The sequence below is a fragment of the Mauremys reevesii genome, linkage group 2 (assembly GCF_016161935.1).
Source record: "Mauremys reevesii isolate NIE-2019 linkage group 2, ASM1616193v1, whole genome shotgun sequence".
NCBI lineage: Eukaryota > Metazoa > Chordata > Testudines > Geoemydidae > Mauremys > Mauremys reevesii.
In genome coordinates, this window is record NC_052624.1 from 26,782,458 (window position 1) to 26,798,948 (window position 16,491).

Consider the following 16,491-nt stretch of genomic DNA (forward strand, 5'->3'; position numbering starts at 1 on the left):
GCAATCTGTGGTATTTTCCTTTTCAAATGTGGAGACCAGAATGAAACCCAGCATTATAAAGAGATTCTTGCCAGAAGGTTGTATAATTCCCATATGACTTTCTTAGACTTGTATTCCATTCTTTTCTCTTTCCATCCAAGTTTTCCAGCTGTTTTTTCTAGGTCTCTTGACACTCCAAGGAGTCCATCATTCATCCAAGAGTCCTTTTAGAGCATTCTTGCTTTATTTCAGTTTCATTCATCCTGTGATAGTGTTTCTGGAGCCTCTCATACCTTCCCATGGAAAAGCCTAGAGCGAAAGTCATAATTTTACAGATGCCCCAAGATCTGTTGCTTTTGGGCATCTGCAAAGACAGCTGGTCCTTTTGCACTACTCTCCGACCATGTGTCCTATAACATTGTATTTCACTTACTACATCAGTTACTGCCTGATAGAAATTCTACTGGTTTAATGCCTCTTAAAGCAATTCCCCCATATTCTGCCATGCACTTTTTAATCCTCCCTTCTCCTGATGTAGAGGGGCTGAATAGAGAGGTTGAATACTTCTTTATAGACTTTGCAGTCCCTTCTATACTTATCTGCCATATTTGTTTTATTCCCTCCATTTCTCCCAGTGGAAATGATTTGTCTGTTTTTCTAAAAAAAACCCTTACCATGTTACCTACAGCATGTTGCCATTATAGACAATGAACAACCAGTTTAGCAAATATTTTGAAGCCACAGACTCCTATGTGAATCCTGTAATGTTTAAAACATTCCACAGCTGCAGATTTATGTAGTGAGGGGGATGTATGTGTGCATGCATAGGGGTGCGTGTATCTAACTCAAATCCACTGCATAAATCAATGGAAACTTATGAAAATGACAATTTACATTATTTATTTGCCTACGTTTTGTTTATTTTACTTATCTTATCTATCTAGTCCTGCAGCCCTTCCTGACGTAAATTGTCCCATTGGCTTCATGGGATGAGGCAGGGCTGAATGACTGGAACCTAAGCCTGCAGTTTTGAGTCAAGCCCAACGTATTTCCTATCTCTGATTATACATTGTTAATGTAAAATATTATGCACATCCTTGGACAATTGCTGTCTGTCCTGAAACGCAGAACAAAAAATTATGCTTTCCTCTGTGTATCCTCATCTTTTTTGCATTATATGCACACTTAGCAGTTTTCAGATCTGTATCTTACTGTGTGAATCTGACTGAGTTAGAATGAGATGCTTCAGCCCTGAGTAAATCATAATTGAGCTTGTTCATGTAAGTAGATGGTTGCAGTGGTGGGCCCTTTATTACTCTTTTTATAAATGCAGGCCTTTATCCTGTAAGCCCTTCATGTCTTTAACTTCCATTGAAATCACTGTGAGTTTTACTGCTGCTTGCAAGATTGAGCCCACATAATGATGGGCTTGCAATATTGCTACAGGTAGACTAATGAGAGATGATATTTCATCTGACTTTTTAGTATTCTGTGGCTTCTAAATTAAGGATAAAAAAGCTTGCAATGATAGCAAGCTCCCTGGGGGAGGTCAGAGTGAAATAGCCCATAGCGGAAAGCAGAAGCTTTTCAGGATATATGCATTTCCATCTGCATTAACCCTTGCCTCTCTTGGATTATTCTTGTTTCACTCTGTAGATCTGGTCACTGATTAAAATGTGCTCCTAAATGATTGTCTTATCCAGGTCACATTTCAGAAATCTTAGTGCAAGCTGATGACGCACTTTGTGTACAATGGTGGTTCTATCAGAAAAATGTGGTTTAATACTGATGGCATTTTAAAGTGCTATTTAGAATTAGGGTAAAGCTTTACACAGTGTAGATAATAAATGGTTTGAGTTGCTATGTATCTGCTTCCTGTGTTTCTTTGTGGCAACAAGGTCTTTCACTGTTTAGTCAACTTAAAATCTTCAGAAATAAAGCTGTGAAATTCTTCCCTGGACTGCAAAGTGACAAACATTAGTAGATTCACCAAGCTTTAACTGACATGTGAAAGTCCCTTTAGAATGGTAGACTACTGACATATGCAGTGCTCTGAAGACTATTGATTTAGGGGGAGTGAGATTTTTAAGTGTACTCAGCCTTGGCTTAACTTTGCTTCCATTGAAGGCAATATCAAGACTAGATGTCTTTCAAAAAGATACTCTGCAGCTCAATCAGAAGTTATGGGTTTAATGCATAAATTACTGGATGAGGTTCTATGGCCTGTTTTATGCAGGTCAAACTACATGATCATAATCATGTCATCTGGCTTTAAAATCTATGACTCAATTTTTTAATTGATTAAAATCTCTTGCTTCCCAGTACCATATTTTTATATTAGACTTTTCCATAACTAATGGTAATTTTAGTTGTGTTCATATTATAGGAGGAGCAAAGCCTATATCTAGAATGCTAAAAATTTTGTATTATAATGGATTCTTGAAACTTGTTCTTTCAGAGCTCTCACACATACGTTGTCTGCGGCTAGAAAATGCCAGCTTTAGAGTTTTCCATGCAACCTTAATTCCACCCACTTGTGCATCCATCCTGTGCACTGGCACTCAGTGGGGGAAATCCTCTCGGGTACCAGCAGGGCCATTTCTTTGTCCCAGGAAATTCCATTCAGGTTTGGCCAAGATATACATGGCTCAGGGTTCAAACCCTGCTGATATTCATAGCTGAAGGAAGGTTGTTAAAGCTGCATACTATAGAATTTTTCTTTAAATTTTTCTTTTTTTTTAAAAACCATGAAATTACACACACACACACACACACACACACTGTGTTTTAAAAAGCATTATTAAGGTTGTAAAGCTCAGAAATAAAAAGTTAGGAAATGCCACATTTATGATTGCTGTGCATTCTTACTTCTGCATATGCATTGTGGTAAAGTCTTTAATTAAGATCAAGTACTATTTTATCACTAGGAGCCCTATCACTTTCAGTGTACAGGATCCATGCACAATACACAAACCATAAAGCTGGCATTTCCAACTTTTATGTGCTTGACTTTGAACCTAAATAAAATTATATTAATGTTGTTATTAATTTACAGTATTATGCAGTTGTGAGTCTACTAAAATGTTCCTTTCTCTAGTCATAAGGACTAATTCAAGCTTATGCCCAAATAAATCTGTTAGTCTTTAAGGTGCCACCGGACTCTTAGTTGTTTTTGTGGATACAGACTAACCCGGCTACCCCTCTGATACTTAATTCTCATCTCAGTTACACATATATAAATCAGGAGTAAATCCACTGAAGTTAATGGACTGGTGTGAGATCAGAATCAGATCCACAGAATTTTTTAGGTACCTAAACCTGGATTAGTTTATTCCCTACCTCATAATTATTTGATTCTTTTTCCTCATTTAATGCCACAATCCACACTCTTCTTGCAGAAGACAGTATTATTCTGGCACATTTTCTCCAATCTTGAGACCCAGTAGCAAAGTGTGCCATGAAACCAGCATTACCATTGCTCCATGAATCACCCATTAGAAAGTAATCTAGGGCTGTGACTTTCACAGATTTCATCTCAAAGAAATTCAATTCTTCATATGCTTCATCTACATGGCTATATTTCCAATGAGCTATTTTTCCCCATTTTGATACTCATACCATGGTGAATGATTATGATTTAAGAACCTAAATGGTAAAGAATAGAAAAATGTTCTGATGTTTTTACCACCATATTGCGCTATATAGTGTGAGTGATATGGAGATTAATCTGTCAGAAGCCACTGGGTAATACTTAGTCCTACCATGAGTGCAAGGGACTGGACTAGATAACCTCTCGAGGTCCACTCCAGTCCTATGATTATATGAGCCTTGGAAGGGTAAATGCTGTTGCTTTACAACACAAGTCCATGCTTTTGGCCAGGGGCAGCTCTAGCTTTTTTGCCGACCCAAGCACGGCAGTCAGGCAGCCTTCAGCACCTTGCCTGCGGGAGGTCCTCCGGTCCCACGGATTTGGCATACCCGCCGCCAAATTGCCACCAAATCCACGGGACCAGCGGACCTCCCGCAGGCAAGCCACTGAAGGCTGCCTGACTGCCACCCTCGCAGGGACCAGCAGGGTGCCCCCGCACGGCTTGCTGCCCCAGGCACACGCTTGGAGCTCTGGCGTCTGGAGCTGCCGCTGCTTTTGGCCTCACATTGCAATGTTGGAACAGTACAGTTCTGCTCTATCACATCACTGAAAGCATAATTTATCTCACCGTGTTTACACAGGTTTGGGCAATAATATGTTTTTAATAGTATACTATGTCGTTCACATTTATTTCCAGTTCGAGTCTCAACATGCAGTTGAACCAATGAAGAATTATTTTTTTTATTTGCAGTCTTTTCAGTGGTTCTTTCTTTCTTTCTCCCCTCATTGAAAGCACAATAATTCCATATGTCCAATTTTGGATGTATTTGCTACTGATTGAAGTAACAATAACAATACTAAACAATACCATATGCTTTTTTTCAAGATGAATTAAATCAAAGTAATAAAATTCATCATTCAGAGTCAATTTTGGACTCACTTTCACATATTTGGGACTTAAAATATTTGAAAATTCATGTTAACTGAAGCCCTGTTGAAAGCTGTTTATGAGTAACTTCTAGAAAACCAGTTATATTTAGGATGTTCAGAGTCTGAACTTCTTTAATTCTTCATTTAGCCCACCCTATGCGTTGTGACTCTCTCTGAATCTCTACAGTATAGCTTTTGTTGGTATTAGCATTATAATCCCCCTATTTTGAATGCAGAGGTTGAAAATATGTATTCCAGGATGAAATTTAGCAAACAAGTTCTTGTCTTATGAGGAACATATTTTGTTTATATAACTAAATGAACAATGTCAAGTTAGTTGGCGGAAGTACAGTTATACCCCAAATGTTGTTTCCTGAGAACATAGTTAGTATTAGTTTCCAAATGTCAGCATCCTAATGGAAAAATCCATTTAGAATTTCATAACAAAGAATAATCTCCTTCCTGTAGAAAATTTAAACCAGCCTATGGAATACTACAAAATAAATTCTATATTCAAATATATAGAAAGGTATTGCTTTCTCAGTAGTCAAAGAAAGTAATACAGTTAAAAGGAAAGAAAAAAGGGTCCTAACTTTTTATTTCCCAAACCAATGGTGAAACTTATAGCTTTAGTGGTAGTTTAATAACTATCACTTAGGAGCTATCACTATACAATATATTAGTGGTATAAGAAAGGAAAGAGGTAGCCTATGGCTGCTGTAGGTGAACTGCTGTGATTTTATTCAGTGACAATGCTTTTGAGAGGGTAAAGTTAGCTAATGTACTTGAACAGCAAATCTCCTGCTGAGCTCCTTAAAAGTTTGTATTCGTTTTCTAAATCTTCTAGCCACAAAAAGGGAAGAAATCACATGCTAGTGTTTTATATGAAGTATCTTATTCTGGAGACTATGATATGGAACTTTTCACCTGTAACTTACTGGTTTGAACCCTGCCCTGGTCAGTACTAGATTCATGCCCAACTGAAAGTTGTTTTCTGGCTTATGTGAAATGAATTGGTAACCTGAGTCCAGTTCATAGGAGACAGGTGATCATAACATAAAACTATCACTACACCTAGCATTTATATACAGCCTTATTTACAAGTCAATGGGAGTCAAATTCAGTGGGCTTTGGATCAGACCTATACGGCCTCATTTGCTAACTCTGTGAAGATGTAAAGGGAGAGGAATGAACTACGTTTTCACCTCAAGAACTAATCCCTCCAAGTCAGCACTGAAACACATTGCCGGGGCTGCATGGGAACAGTGAACAGTAGCAGTACTTGGTCTATGGATCCAGGGCCGGCTCCAGCTTTTCTGCCGCCCCAAGCGGCGAAGCAGGAAATAAATAAATAAATAAATAAAATAAAGCTGATTGGCGGCACTTTGGCGGCAACTCAATTGTGCCGCTTCATTCTTCTGTGGCAATTCTGCAGCAAGTCCTTCACTCCCCCTCTTCCTCTTCACCGGCACTTCGGCGGCAGCTCTAAGAAGAAGAGAGGGACTGAGGGACCCACCACCGAATTGCCGCCGAAGATCCAGACATGCCGCCCCTTTCCATTGGCCGCCCCAAGCACCTGCTTCCTTCGCTGGTGCCTAGAGCCGGCCCTGTATGGATCAACAGAGGGAGTGAGTTTCCAGAGCTGCCAGTTCAGCACTAGAGCTGGTCATACATTTTTTTTGTTTGTGACCATTTTTAACAAGAAAAGACCTTTTCTCTAAATGAGAATGTCCTGTGAAAGTTTTCATTTTTTAGCGCTTTTCAGGTTTTTTTATATTTTTAAACATTCTGCCAAAAAAAATATTTTGACCAGTTCCATTCAATCCATTTAGTGAGTCAAAATTAGCTTTACAAAATCAAGATGCGGGTGTACGTATAATAGAGAAAAACCATTAATTTTTCTGGAAATGGTCGCTAAATTAGAAATTCATGGAGCTGGCAGCTTGCTGGTTTTCTGCAGTTTGTGCTTTAAGCTCAGAAATTGTTTTTCAGGAAATATTACCTTTTTTGCTGATGCGGTGGATTAATGTCCTTTAAGGGCTCATATATTAAACCTTCTGCCCTTGAAAGCAGCTTTATTTTTGCTGATGAGATTAACAGATATAGCCTTGTCATTTCAGGGTATGTCTGGATCTTAGCTTGCTTAAATGAAGGTAACAACACTGCAGAGAGAGACTGAGTGAAGGAGATCAGAAATTGGGGATTAGCCAAACCAGTTCACAAATGTTTGTATAGCTAGCTCCAAATGTGAGAGGTACCATTGCATGAGCCAGTAGGAAACTTGCAAGTAAGCCACTTGCATCCGAAGAAGTGGGTATTCACCCACGAAAGCTCATGCTGCAAAACATCTGTTAGTCTATAAGGTGCCACAGGATTCTTTGCTGCTTCCAGTAGGAAATGGTTTTCATCAGCTTCACATCTCTGATGCTCTTCAGTTGAGTGGTCCACAAAGTCTCTTCAGTTTAGCCTTGCAGGTAGTACAGGGGAGCCTTGGAAAGGCTATCTTTATCTTCAAAGCAAAGTGTGTGTGTGTGTGTGTATGTATGTTCACTATTTGTATGCTTTTTATGAGTTCTTTGCATCCTGCCGTAAGCCATCCATTCTGAGATGCTGAATAATTCCAGATTCATCCTTCCCCCTCCCCCTCCATTTCATCCTGGAAAAATGATCACACATTTACATCAGAAAGAATGTCTATTTCATATTCCACCCGGGATTATAGAAAGTATTTTTACTTTGCTTTTACACCAAACCATCTACTGGTTTTGAGATACATGCTGATTGTGGCAGGAGAAGAACTTGGCTGCCAATTGTCCTAATCTTCCACTGATTTTTAAAGGAAGCAAAACTTTACCAAACTCTTCGTTTTTACTCAGAACAAGTGAACGCAGCCTGTGGCAATACCCAGTCAATGGGTGTGGTTCTTTACTGCCTTACACTTTGCTTTGTTATGAAAGTCAAATGGGAAGAAATTACATTTAATAAAAAGCATCCTGGATTTAATGTCATGGGGGAAGTAACTAAATGTAATAGAAACTATGATTTGTAAATTAAGATATTATAGGGTCCAGATTCTTAGCAGGTGTAAATCCCTGTAGCTGAGTGACATGGATCCAGCCCTGTTCATGTATCATGTGTTCGATAAAATGTGTTGCATATGCATGAGTATAGTAGCTTTTATTAATATTATTTATTTTCCACTGGTACTGGACAGACATAAAAGGAGTAAGTTCCTGTCCAAGAGAGCTTACATCTATATAAACATGAGAAACCAATGAAGGCCTAAGAAGCTAGAGACCATGTTGGGGAAGAAATTCATGCAGGGAGGTTCCGGGAAACTAGTAAGTTAAGGAGGGTTTTCAGTAGGAGTGGGAGAGACATAACACCAATGGGGAAGTAAAGTATGTCCTGAGAGATCTAAGCTACATGCAGTGGGATTATTCTTCAAACTAAACCACAGTGTATCAATATATACCTTCTACATGGCATTTATTAATGGGGAGCATGGTATCCCATCCTGGTCAGCAATTTGCTTTAGCAAATTAGATTTTCTACTCACACAAAGTTACTAGTTCCAAAAAAAGGTAACAAAATAACACATCTCAACATGTCCAGGGGTGAACACATGATATAATCTAGAGACTGAATAACTGTATGAGAGAGGATGTGCCGATGGGTGCACAATGCCCAGATGCTGGTCACAAACTGCCCCAAAGGGCTGAAACAGCAGCATGGGATCAGCACGCCTCAGGAAAATCCTGGCCTTTCCCTGGGCATGCATCCTATGATAGCTGTGCAGGTCATGCCATAGACCATAGGCACCCACACCATGGGTGCTCTGGGGCTGGAGCACCCACAGGGAAAAATTGATGGGTGCTTTGCACCCAATGGCAGCTCCCCCCCACCTCCCCCTCCCGCACAAGCTCACCTCCGCTCAGCCTCCTCCCCTGAGCGCGCCATGGCGCCACTTCTCCCCCCTTCCCTCCCAGCGCTTCCTTCTGAAAAACAGCTGATTCACTGTGGCAAGTGCTGGGAGGGGGGAGGAGGGGGAACGCAGCACACTTGGCGAAGAGGTGGAGATGGGGCGGGGATTTGGGGAAGGGGTCCAATAGGAGCAGGGAGGGGGCGGAGTTCGGGCTGGGACTTTGGGGAAGGGGTTGGGATGAGGGCGGGGCAGGGCCGGAGGCGGGGCCAGGGGTGAGCACCCACCAGTGCCTGGAAAAGTTGGCACCTATGCCACAGACTCCACTATGCCAGGCTTAGGCCACCGGAGGACCCCCTCTAGTTGCACCAGATTCTGCCAGTAATGCAGCACCAATCAACCCCAACACAGCAAAGGACTTGCTCCCCCACCCCCCAATTTGTTAAGGTTTGTAGGTGGTAATGATACAACACAACCAACTACATAAGCAAGACAGTATCTTAGGAAAAGATACAAAGTGCCCCCTCTTATTTTACTTAGTGAAAAAGAACTTTAAAATGAAAAAGACGTTCCACATGTAGAAGTGACTGATGAATGCTCCGAGGGGAAAAGTGTGCCCTTTCAAACCCTCTGTTGGGTCCATTCCTTCCTGCATGGGACACACAGGGATGCTTAGTCACTTGAGGTTACTTGTTCTGGAGAGCAAGCTGCCCCCGGGAAGTGGGTTAATGCACTAGCCTTTCCCCTCCAATGAGCTTGGTTTAAATCTTGGCTTAAATCACAAACGGAGACTGCAGGTTTGTTCCTGGTGGCCTAGTGTCCATAGCACATAGCATTACAGATACATGCTGCATGAGAGAGGCCCAGGCGCTGGGAAAGTAGGAGGTCTGCAAATCCAAACTGAAGCTTGCCCAAAGTCTGTGGCAAAGTGGTTCTATTATGTTCTGTATTTCAATAGGCACCAAATTCACCAAAATTCTATTTTAAAATATGCCTGTAGGTTTGGAAAATATCTTGAGCCACACTTTTCCTTTACCTATTACTTGTATCCACTGTTATAATTTACCATTGCACAGACTCACTGACTGCCCCCATGCTTCAGACTTTGCTGAAGGGCAGCAGTGCTCAAATTAAAAAAAAAAAGTGCTTCCAAGTGCCTTTTTTCTCAACAGAAAAGACTCACCACTGCCCTCACCTCCTCTATCTTTATTGCTGAGCCTTTCCCTCTTTGTATACTCCCCTCTGCCTCTTTGTTTGACGTGATCTGTGAAGCCACAGCCTTAGTTCTGATAGCATGACACAATTGAAAAGGTGGAGGCAGCAGAGAGAAAGAGGTTGATAGGTAGCACTCAGTAGTTGGACTGGCCAGAAAACAACAATTCTGTTTCACAGACATTTTTGAGGTTTTGTAATTTGCTTTCTTTCTGCTGTGGAATGAAACTGAGACCTTTCAAACTTTTTTTGTGCAAAAACAAGAGAGGGAAACCCAGCCCAGAACAACAGCTAATAGCCCAGTGGTTAGGGCACTTACCTGGGATTTATTCAGTCCTTGCTCTGAATCAGCAATCACTGAGCTATTGGCTATTCTGGTGTGGGGCACCCTTTCTTCTCTCTCCCCCTCCCCCGACCTGCTGGATTCAAGAAACCTTATTGGTGGAAAAAAATTCAATGAAAAATTTTCAACCAGCTCTACTCAGTAGTAAGGTAGAGGCGAAGGCAGGAATTGTATTGGATGAGCTGTGGTCTGAGGAGGGGAGGCTGGAAAACTAGAGGAGAGAGTATGGACACTTTTCCTGTGATGTATGTGCTCCCTGTCACCTCCCCCACTCCTCAGTAACATCCTCCAACCCTCAGTGACCCCCTCCTTCCCAAAATGTCACCCTCCTTTCCCATCAGTCATGGGAGGCAGTAGGATGCAGGCTGGGCAGGGACCCATCAAAATGGAGGCAGGGAGAGAAGTCCTTGAAATGAGAACCGGAGCTGTTAAAGGAAGGGAAAGGGGCTTTAAATCAAGACTGGATCTCTTTCAAAGAGATATACTAGAACTCAATCAGAAGTTATGGGCTCAAAGCACATATTACTGGGTGAGGTTATATGGCTGATATTTGCAGAAGGTCAGAATAGGTGAGCATAATATGTCCTTAAACCCTTTGAATATGTGAATATTCTAGCAAGTGAGGAATGTTTGCCAGACTCACCGTTTCTAAAAGGATTTTATGAAATAACCTAAGAAAGGGTTTTGAATGTGTAATTGCTAATATTCCCACTGGCTTCCAACAGTAAAGTTTATCTAGTTGTGAAACAGAAAGGTACACTACATCATGACCTCCATGTCCAATAGCTTGAATTTTGAGTGTCAAATACTTTCAATTAGCTGCTTGGGAACCTGCTACAGCTCAAGAATTTATTGTTAATCAATGAATAATTTTGAAAAATGAATACTTTCAAGAAAATTATGCTGAGTTTGCAGACAACTCATCAACAGAAAAAAATAGAAAAAAATCATTAAATAGTATTCTTTATGAATTATTCACTCAGTTCAAGACATGTGTAACAGCAACAGAATGCATGGTTTTGCTGTGCTGAAGAACAATCATGCAAAGTTAAATAAAATATTACCGATAGCTTTTATTCTGCCCATTAACTTATATGTTTGGGCATCTGTTTCTTATGCCATCATTAAAACGTCAAGTTACACAGTGTTGACAGTAGATACACTTCTCTAAACCCTTGGAAAGGCCACGGGATCAGATATTTGTTTCAAATTTGTGAAATTTTAATCCCATTCCCTATCAAATGGGACTGGTCTGTCTTTTGCAAAACTATATCCTGTCACCATAATGGTACATTAGCGCCAATATTCTGAGCTTAATTTCTCCAAAGGCTGTCAATTGGAAGCATTTACCAGACACTGAATTTCTTTTAAAAGGATTTCCTTATTTTGAGCCTTCTGCATGCCTGCCTGGAGAGGTGGAAACTTTTTTTGTTCTAACCAAAGTACTTTGGTAATTTAAAAATTGACCATTCTATTGGAAAAGGGAGGGGGAGGGCAGGTTTTTACTCCAGCTGTTAGCAACAGTCTTGGCTCTGAAAGAGTCTCTAATCCAATTGTTGCAGACTGGAAAAGTCTGACTTAGTGGCAGTGAAGCAATCCCACAGCAGGCATAGCTTCCAACTGTCCTGATTTTTTTCATCAACAATCCTCATTGTTCAGCCTCAGTCTGGGGGTTTCCCTTCAGTAAGAACCAGGATTAAAAGTATGAAAAAAGTTGGGTTTTAAAGCAACAGCTGAGTTCTCCTTAGACAGTGCTTTCAGCCACTCCCTAGTCTCTCCCTCCTGCGCTCCAATCACCTAATCATATTTTATTTGTAATGTTTAGCCTTTATTAGTTCTTTTGCAAAACAGTCTAATTTTTCCTAGTGGCTTTTGTTTATTTTAATTTCATGGCTCTGATTTGTCTTATGAGGGACACTTGGGAAAACTGAGCTTGAACTAGCCTTGAAGAAGTGAGCAGAAAGTTGTTCATTCACGTTTCCTTCAGCAAGCACAGGAGACAATGGTCAGACCAATTTGTGGAGCTGTCACCGCTAAACAAAATAATTGAGCATAAAGTACATTTGCACACAGAGAACTCGAAAATTCACAGTTGGCATTAGAAATAACAAGAGAAATGATGGCAGAAAACAGACACCTTTCGGAGACCAGAACCTTTATGCAAAGAAGTCAATGGAAAAGCGCCAAAAGGAGGAGTATCAAGCAGTTACTATATGATAAACATAGCTACATTATTTGGTTTCTAAGGACCAAATTCTAGCATTGAGCCCCTCTGCAATCCCAGTGAGTTAACTGGATGTAAATGGGGGCAGAATTTAGCACTACAACAAATGTTATTTTATTTAAATTGCCTGCAATCTCTTTGGGGCAGTGGCCATCTCTTTTGTTCTGTGTTTGTGCAGCACCTAGCACCACAGGGTCCTAGGTACTACTGCAATATAAATAACAACATTGTCAGTCCTTTCTCAGGTAACTCCTGTCTAAGGATTGATTGAGAGTTGCAAAGTTTGGGCCAATGGTTTTCTACATCCATCTCTCTCAAATGTTTAATGCTTATGTATTTCAACAACAATGGCAGGCTAAGTTCAAACAAACAAGTGAAAGAGCAGTCCTGGTGTTTAAAAGCTATTCACCAATTAACCACATGGTACAAGTGAGTTGGATTTTGGTTTGTCTCAGTAGCATACAGAACATGCATGGCTCCTTCACAGAGACATAATGAGGATTTTCTCTTCATCAAGGAGAACAAATTGCTCCTAATCCAAAGTTAGACAAAGGAAAATGGTGGGTTAGGGAACAAAGTTCAGGCACCCAGAGAACAGAGCATGAGAGCAGCCAGACTCAGACAGCAGTAGAGCCAACTATACAGTCACTCTGCAGTGCAGCCAGCAAATAAGCCAGCAGGGAGATAGCCAAGAAGGCAGACCCAGACCTAGCTGTAGCTGTTGGAAACAATATATTCCAAAACAAGACTCGAGAAAACTATTAACTGAGTAGGGGGTGCTGAATATGCACTGCATGATTAATTCTTTCTGCACAAGAAGGAGTTGAGAGAAAGGTCTATCCCTTCACCAGCACAGACCACTTCTTATGACTGATCATATTTATACAGGAAGGTAGACAGGGAATTCCTCCCATGAGGCCAGCTCTGTGTATCTTTGGCATGCCCACGCTGCTGATACTTGTTAAGGAGTTATTCCCTTTTCCAGGGTAAATTTTCTCTAAAGGCTCTCCCATTTACTTCCCTCGGTGGGTCCCATGGCGTCATACAACTTCTAGTCTCCTTGGGTCAGATTTTCAAAGGTACAAATGGATGCCTATTTCCCATCCACTTTCAATAGGAATTAGGAACCGGGCTGCCCCTTTATAATCATCCCCTTTGGAATCAGATGTTGGTGATAACATATATTATCTACAGAGGGTTTCACAACAACAGTACTTTGAGGTACTTCTTTATAATGGTGTTAGACTGAGGCTTTGACAACCCAAACAAAATATAGAGTAATAATAATGTAGAATTCTGGCTGTTTGTTTTAAGAAGCTGAGATTTTCATACTAAAATAAGACATTTTTTTAAGGAAACATACCCTCAGTCTTAAATATATATAATTATGGTTTATGTTGTTACTCCAGCAGATTAAAACATTCATTATATAAGCCACAGATAAGATATAATCTGGGCAGCTGATGATTTTTTGCAACTTCACAGCTGATGAAAGAGGAGCTTTTGTTGTAAAATGGGTTTGATTGTGCAGAAGGAAATTACGTCCATTGTGTGCTGAAAGGGTTGCTGTCACTTTCAGCTTTGGCCTTTCTTTTCTTAAATATATTTTTCCTCGTCTCCCTGGCTGTAAATCTTTAAAATTGCATAATGCCAATTAAGAAAAATAAAGAGCAAATTGAGATACCAGTATTCATGGAGGAATGCTGTTGGCAGAGGCCCCAGATATTTTTTGTGTCTCTGGTGATTTGCCTGTAACTGTTCCAGGAAGTTTGGGGAAAGTTTTGTATTGACATCATGCAGCAAGCAGTGGAAAAGCTTTACCATGGGAAAGATTTGAGGCCTAGTTCAACATCCTAGGGAACCAATCCTCTGACTTTTGTGGACATTCTCAATGTTGATGAATTTTGCAGAAACCTTATCCCATCTCGCTCCTCTTTAAAAGCTTTTTATTGAGGGGAAAGTTAATAATTTGTTCATGTTTTTGTTTTATTTTAGCTCCTGCTTTCCTCTCTTCCTAAAAGTTTATGTTTTTTTAAGTAAATGCTCATCTGAACAACCGTATGGAAAAGCACTTAAAATAATCTCCATTTTTTTAAATAAAACCAGCAGCAGTTCGGGCTATTATGCCCAAAATAAGCAGGCTATTTTGGTTCTTCTGGGTTCTTCTAATTCATTTTTGATTAACTGGTATTTTACTAGCAATTGATGGCAGGCACCAAATGGTGGATACAATTTACCGGAGATGCAAATCTTGTTTAAAAATGAGGGACATCTCATTTAAAAATCAGACCCTAATGGCTTGATTCAGCCAGAGGAGTCCTTCGGTGGACTGGGCCCTTTAAGGTTGAACTCCCAACTGTTCAGCACCTGATAGAGTTGGAGCTTAAATTGGTCATTTGGATGGTTAAATTTCTCTCCTTTTGCCCTTGGATTAACAGCCATAGTGCAGTATGCAAATCCTACATTCCTTGCTGTAGGTCATTTGCATGCTTCTGCAACATCAGGACTGCCCCCCCCGGGGGGGGGGGAGGGCAAGTGGGGCAATTTCCCACAGGGCCCCCATGAGAATATAGTATTCTATAGTATTGGAACTTTTTTTTATGGACGGGGCCCCTGAAATTGCTTTGCCCCAGACCCCCTGAATCCTCCGGGCAGCACTGTGCAACATAAAACCATGCCACCAGAAGGACAACTTCAAGAGCCATCATTGATAAACTCATTGTAACACAAGTAATTTTAGTCAATTGGAAAAAATTAGGGCTATCAAGCAATTAAAAAAATTAATCGTGATTATTGTGTGATTAAAAAATTAATTGTGATTAATTGCATGATTAATCACACTGTTAAACAATAATAGAATACCATTTATTTAAATATTTTTTGGATGTTTTCTACATTTTCAAATATATTGATTTCAATTACAACACAGAGTACAAAGTGTACAGTGCTCACTTTGTATTTATTTTTAATACAAATATTTGCACTGTAAAAACAAAAAGTATATTTCAATTTACCTAATACACGTTTTGTAGTGTAATCTCTGTATCATGAAAGTTGAACTTAGAAATGTCAAATTATGTACAAAAAATAACTGCATTCAAAAATAAAACAATGTAAAACTTTAGAGCCTACAAGTCCATTCAGTCCTACTTCAGCCAGTCTCTCAGACAAACAAGTTTGGTTACATTTGCAGGAGATAATGGTGCCCACTTCTTGTTTACAATGTCATCTGAAAATGAGAACAGGCGTTCAAATGGCACTGCTGTAACCGGTGTTGCATGATATTCACTTGCCAGATGTGCTAAGATTCATATGTCCCTTCATGCTTCAACCACCACTCCAGACGATATGCGTCCATGCTGATGATGGTTTCTGCTCGATAACAATCCAAAGCAGAGCAGACTGATGCATGTTTATTTTCATCATCTGAGTCAGATGCCACCAGCAGAAGGTTGATTTTTGGGGGGATGGTTCGTGTTCTGTAGTTTCCGCATCTGAGTGTTGCTCTTTTAAGACTTCTGAAAGCATTTTCCACACCTCATCCCTCTCGGATTTTGGAAGGCACTTCAGATTCTTAAACTTTGGGTCAAGTGCTGTAGCTATTTTTAGAAATCTCACATTGGTACCTTCTTTGCGTTTTGTCAAATCTGCAGTGACAGTGTTCGTAAATCAAACAAGTGCTGGGTCATCATCCGAGACTCCTATAAACATGAAATATATGGCAGAATGCGGGTAAAACAGCAGGGGACGTACAATTCTTCCCCCGAGGCGTTCAATCACAAATTTAAATAACGCACTATTTTTTTAATGAACATCATCAGCATGGAAGCATGACCTCCGGAAGCAGGCGTTGATTTAAACAAACTTGTTAGTCTTAGCGATTGGCTGAACAAGAAGTAGGACTGAGTAGACTTTTAGGCTCTAAAGTTTTACATTGCTTTGTTTTTTAGTGCAGTTATGTAACAAAAAAATCTACATTTGTAAGTTTATTTATTTTAATTAAGATTTGGTGCAGGAGTCAGGAAAGAATTGTATTCCCAATGTACAGCCTGGGCCAGATGTATTATGCAGAGTAGGGGTTTACCAAATCATCAGGTACTAGACACTGCCAGGGAAAGGATACCAGTTTTGAAGGACAATGATGTATCTGTTGTACATATATGGCCCCCATTACCATATTACCCAAGCCCCTCATGGTCTTTTAATTGATTTCTTAGAATTAGTCAAAAATTTTGACATTTTTTTTAATCAGAAAATGTGGTTTCATCTAAATCCATGGGAAATTTCAATTT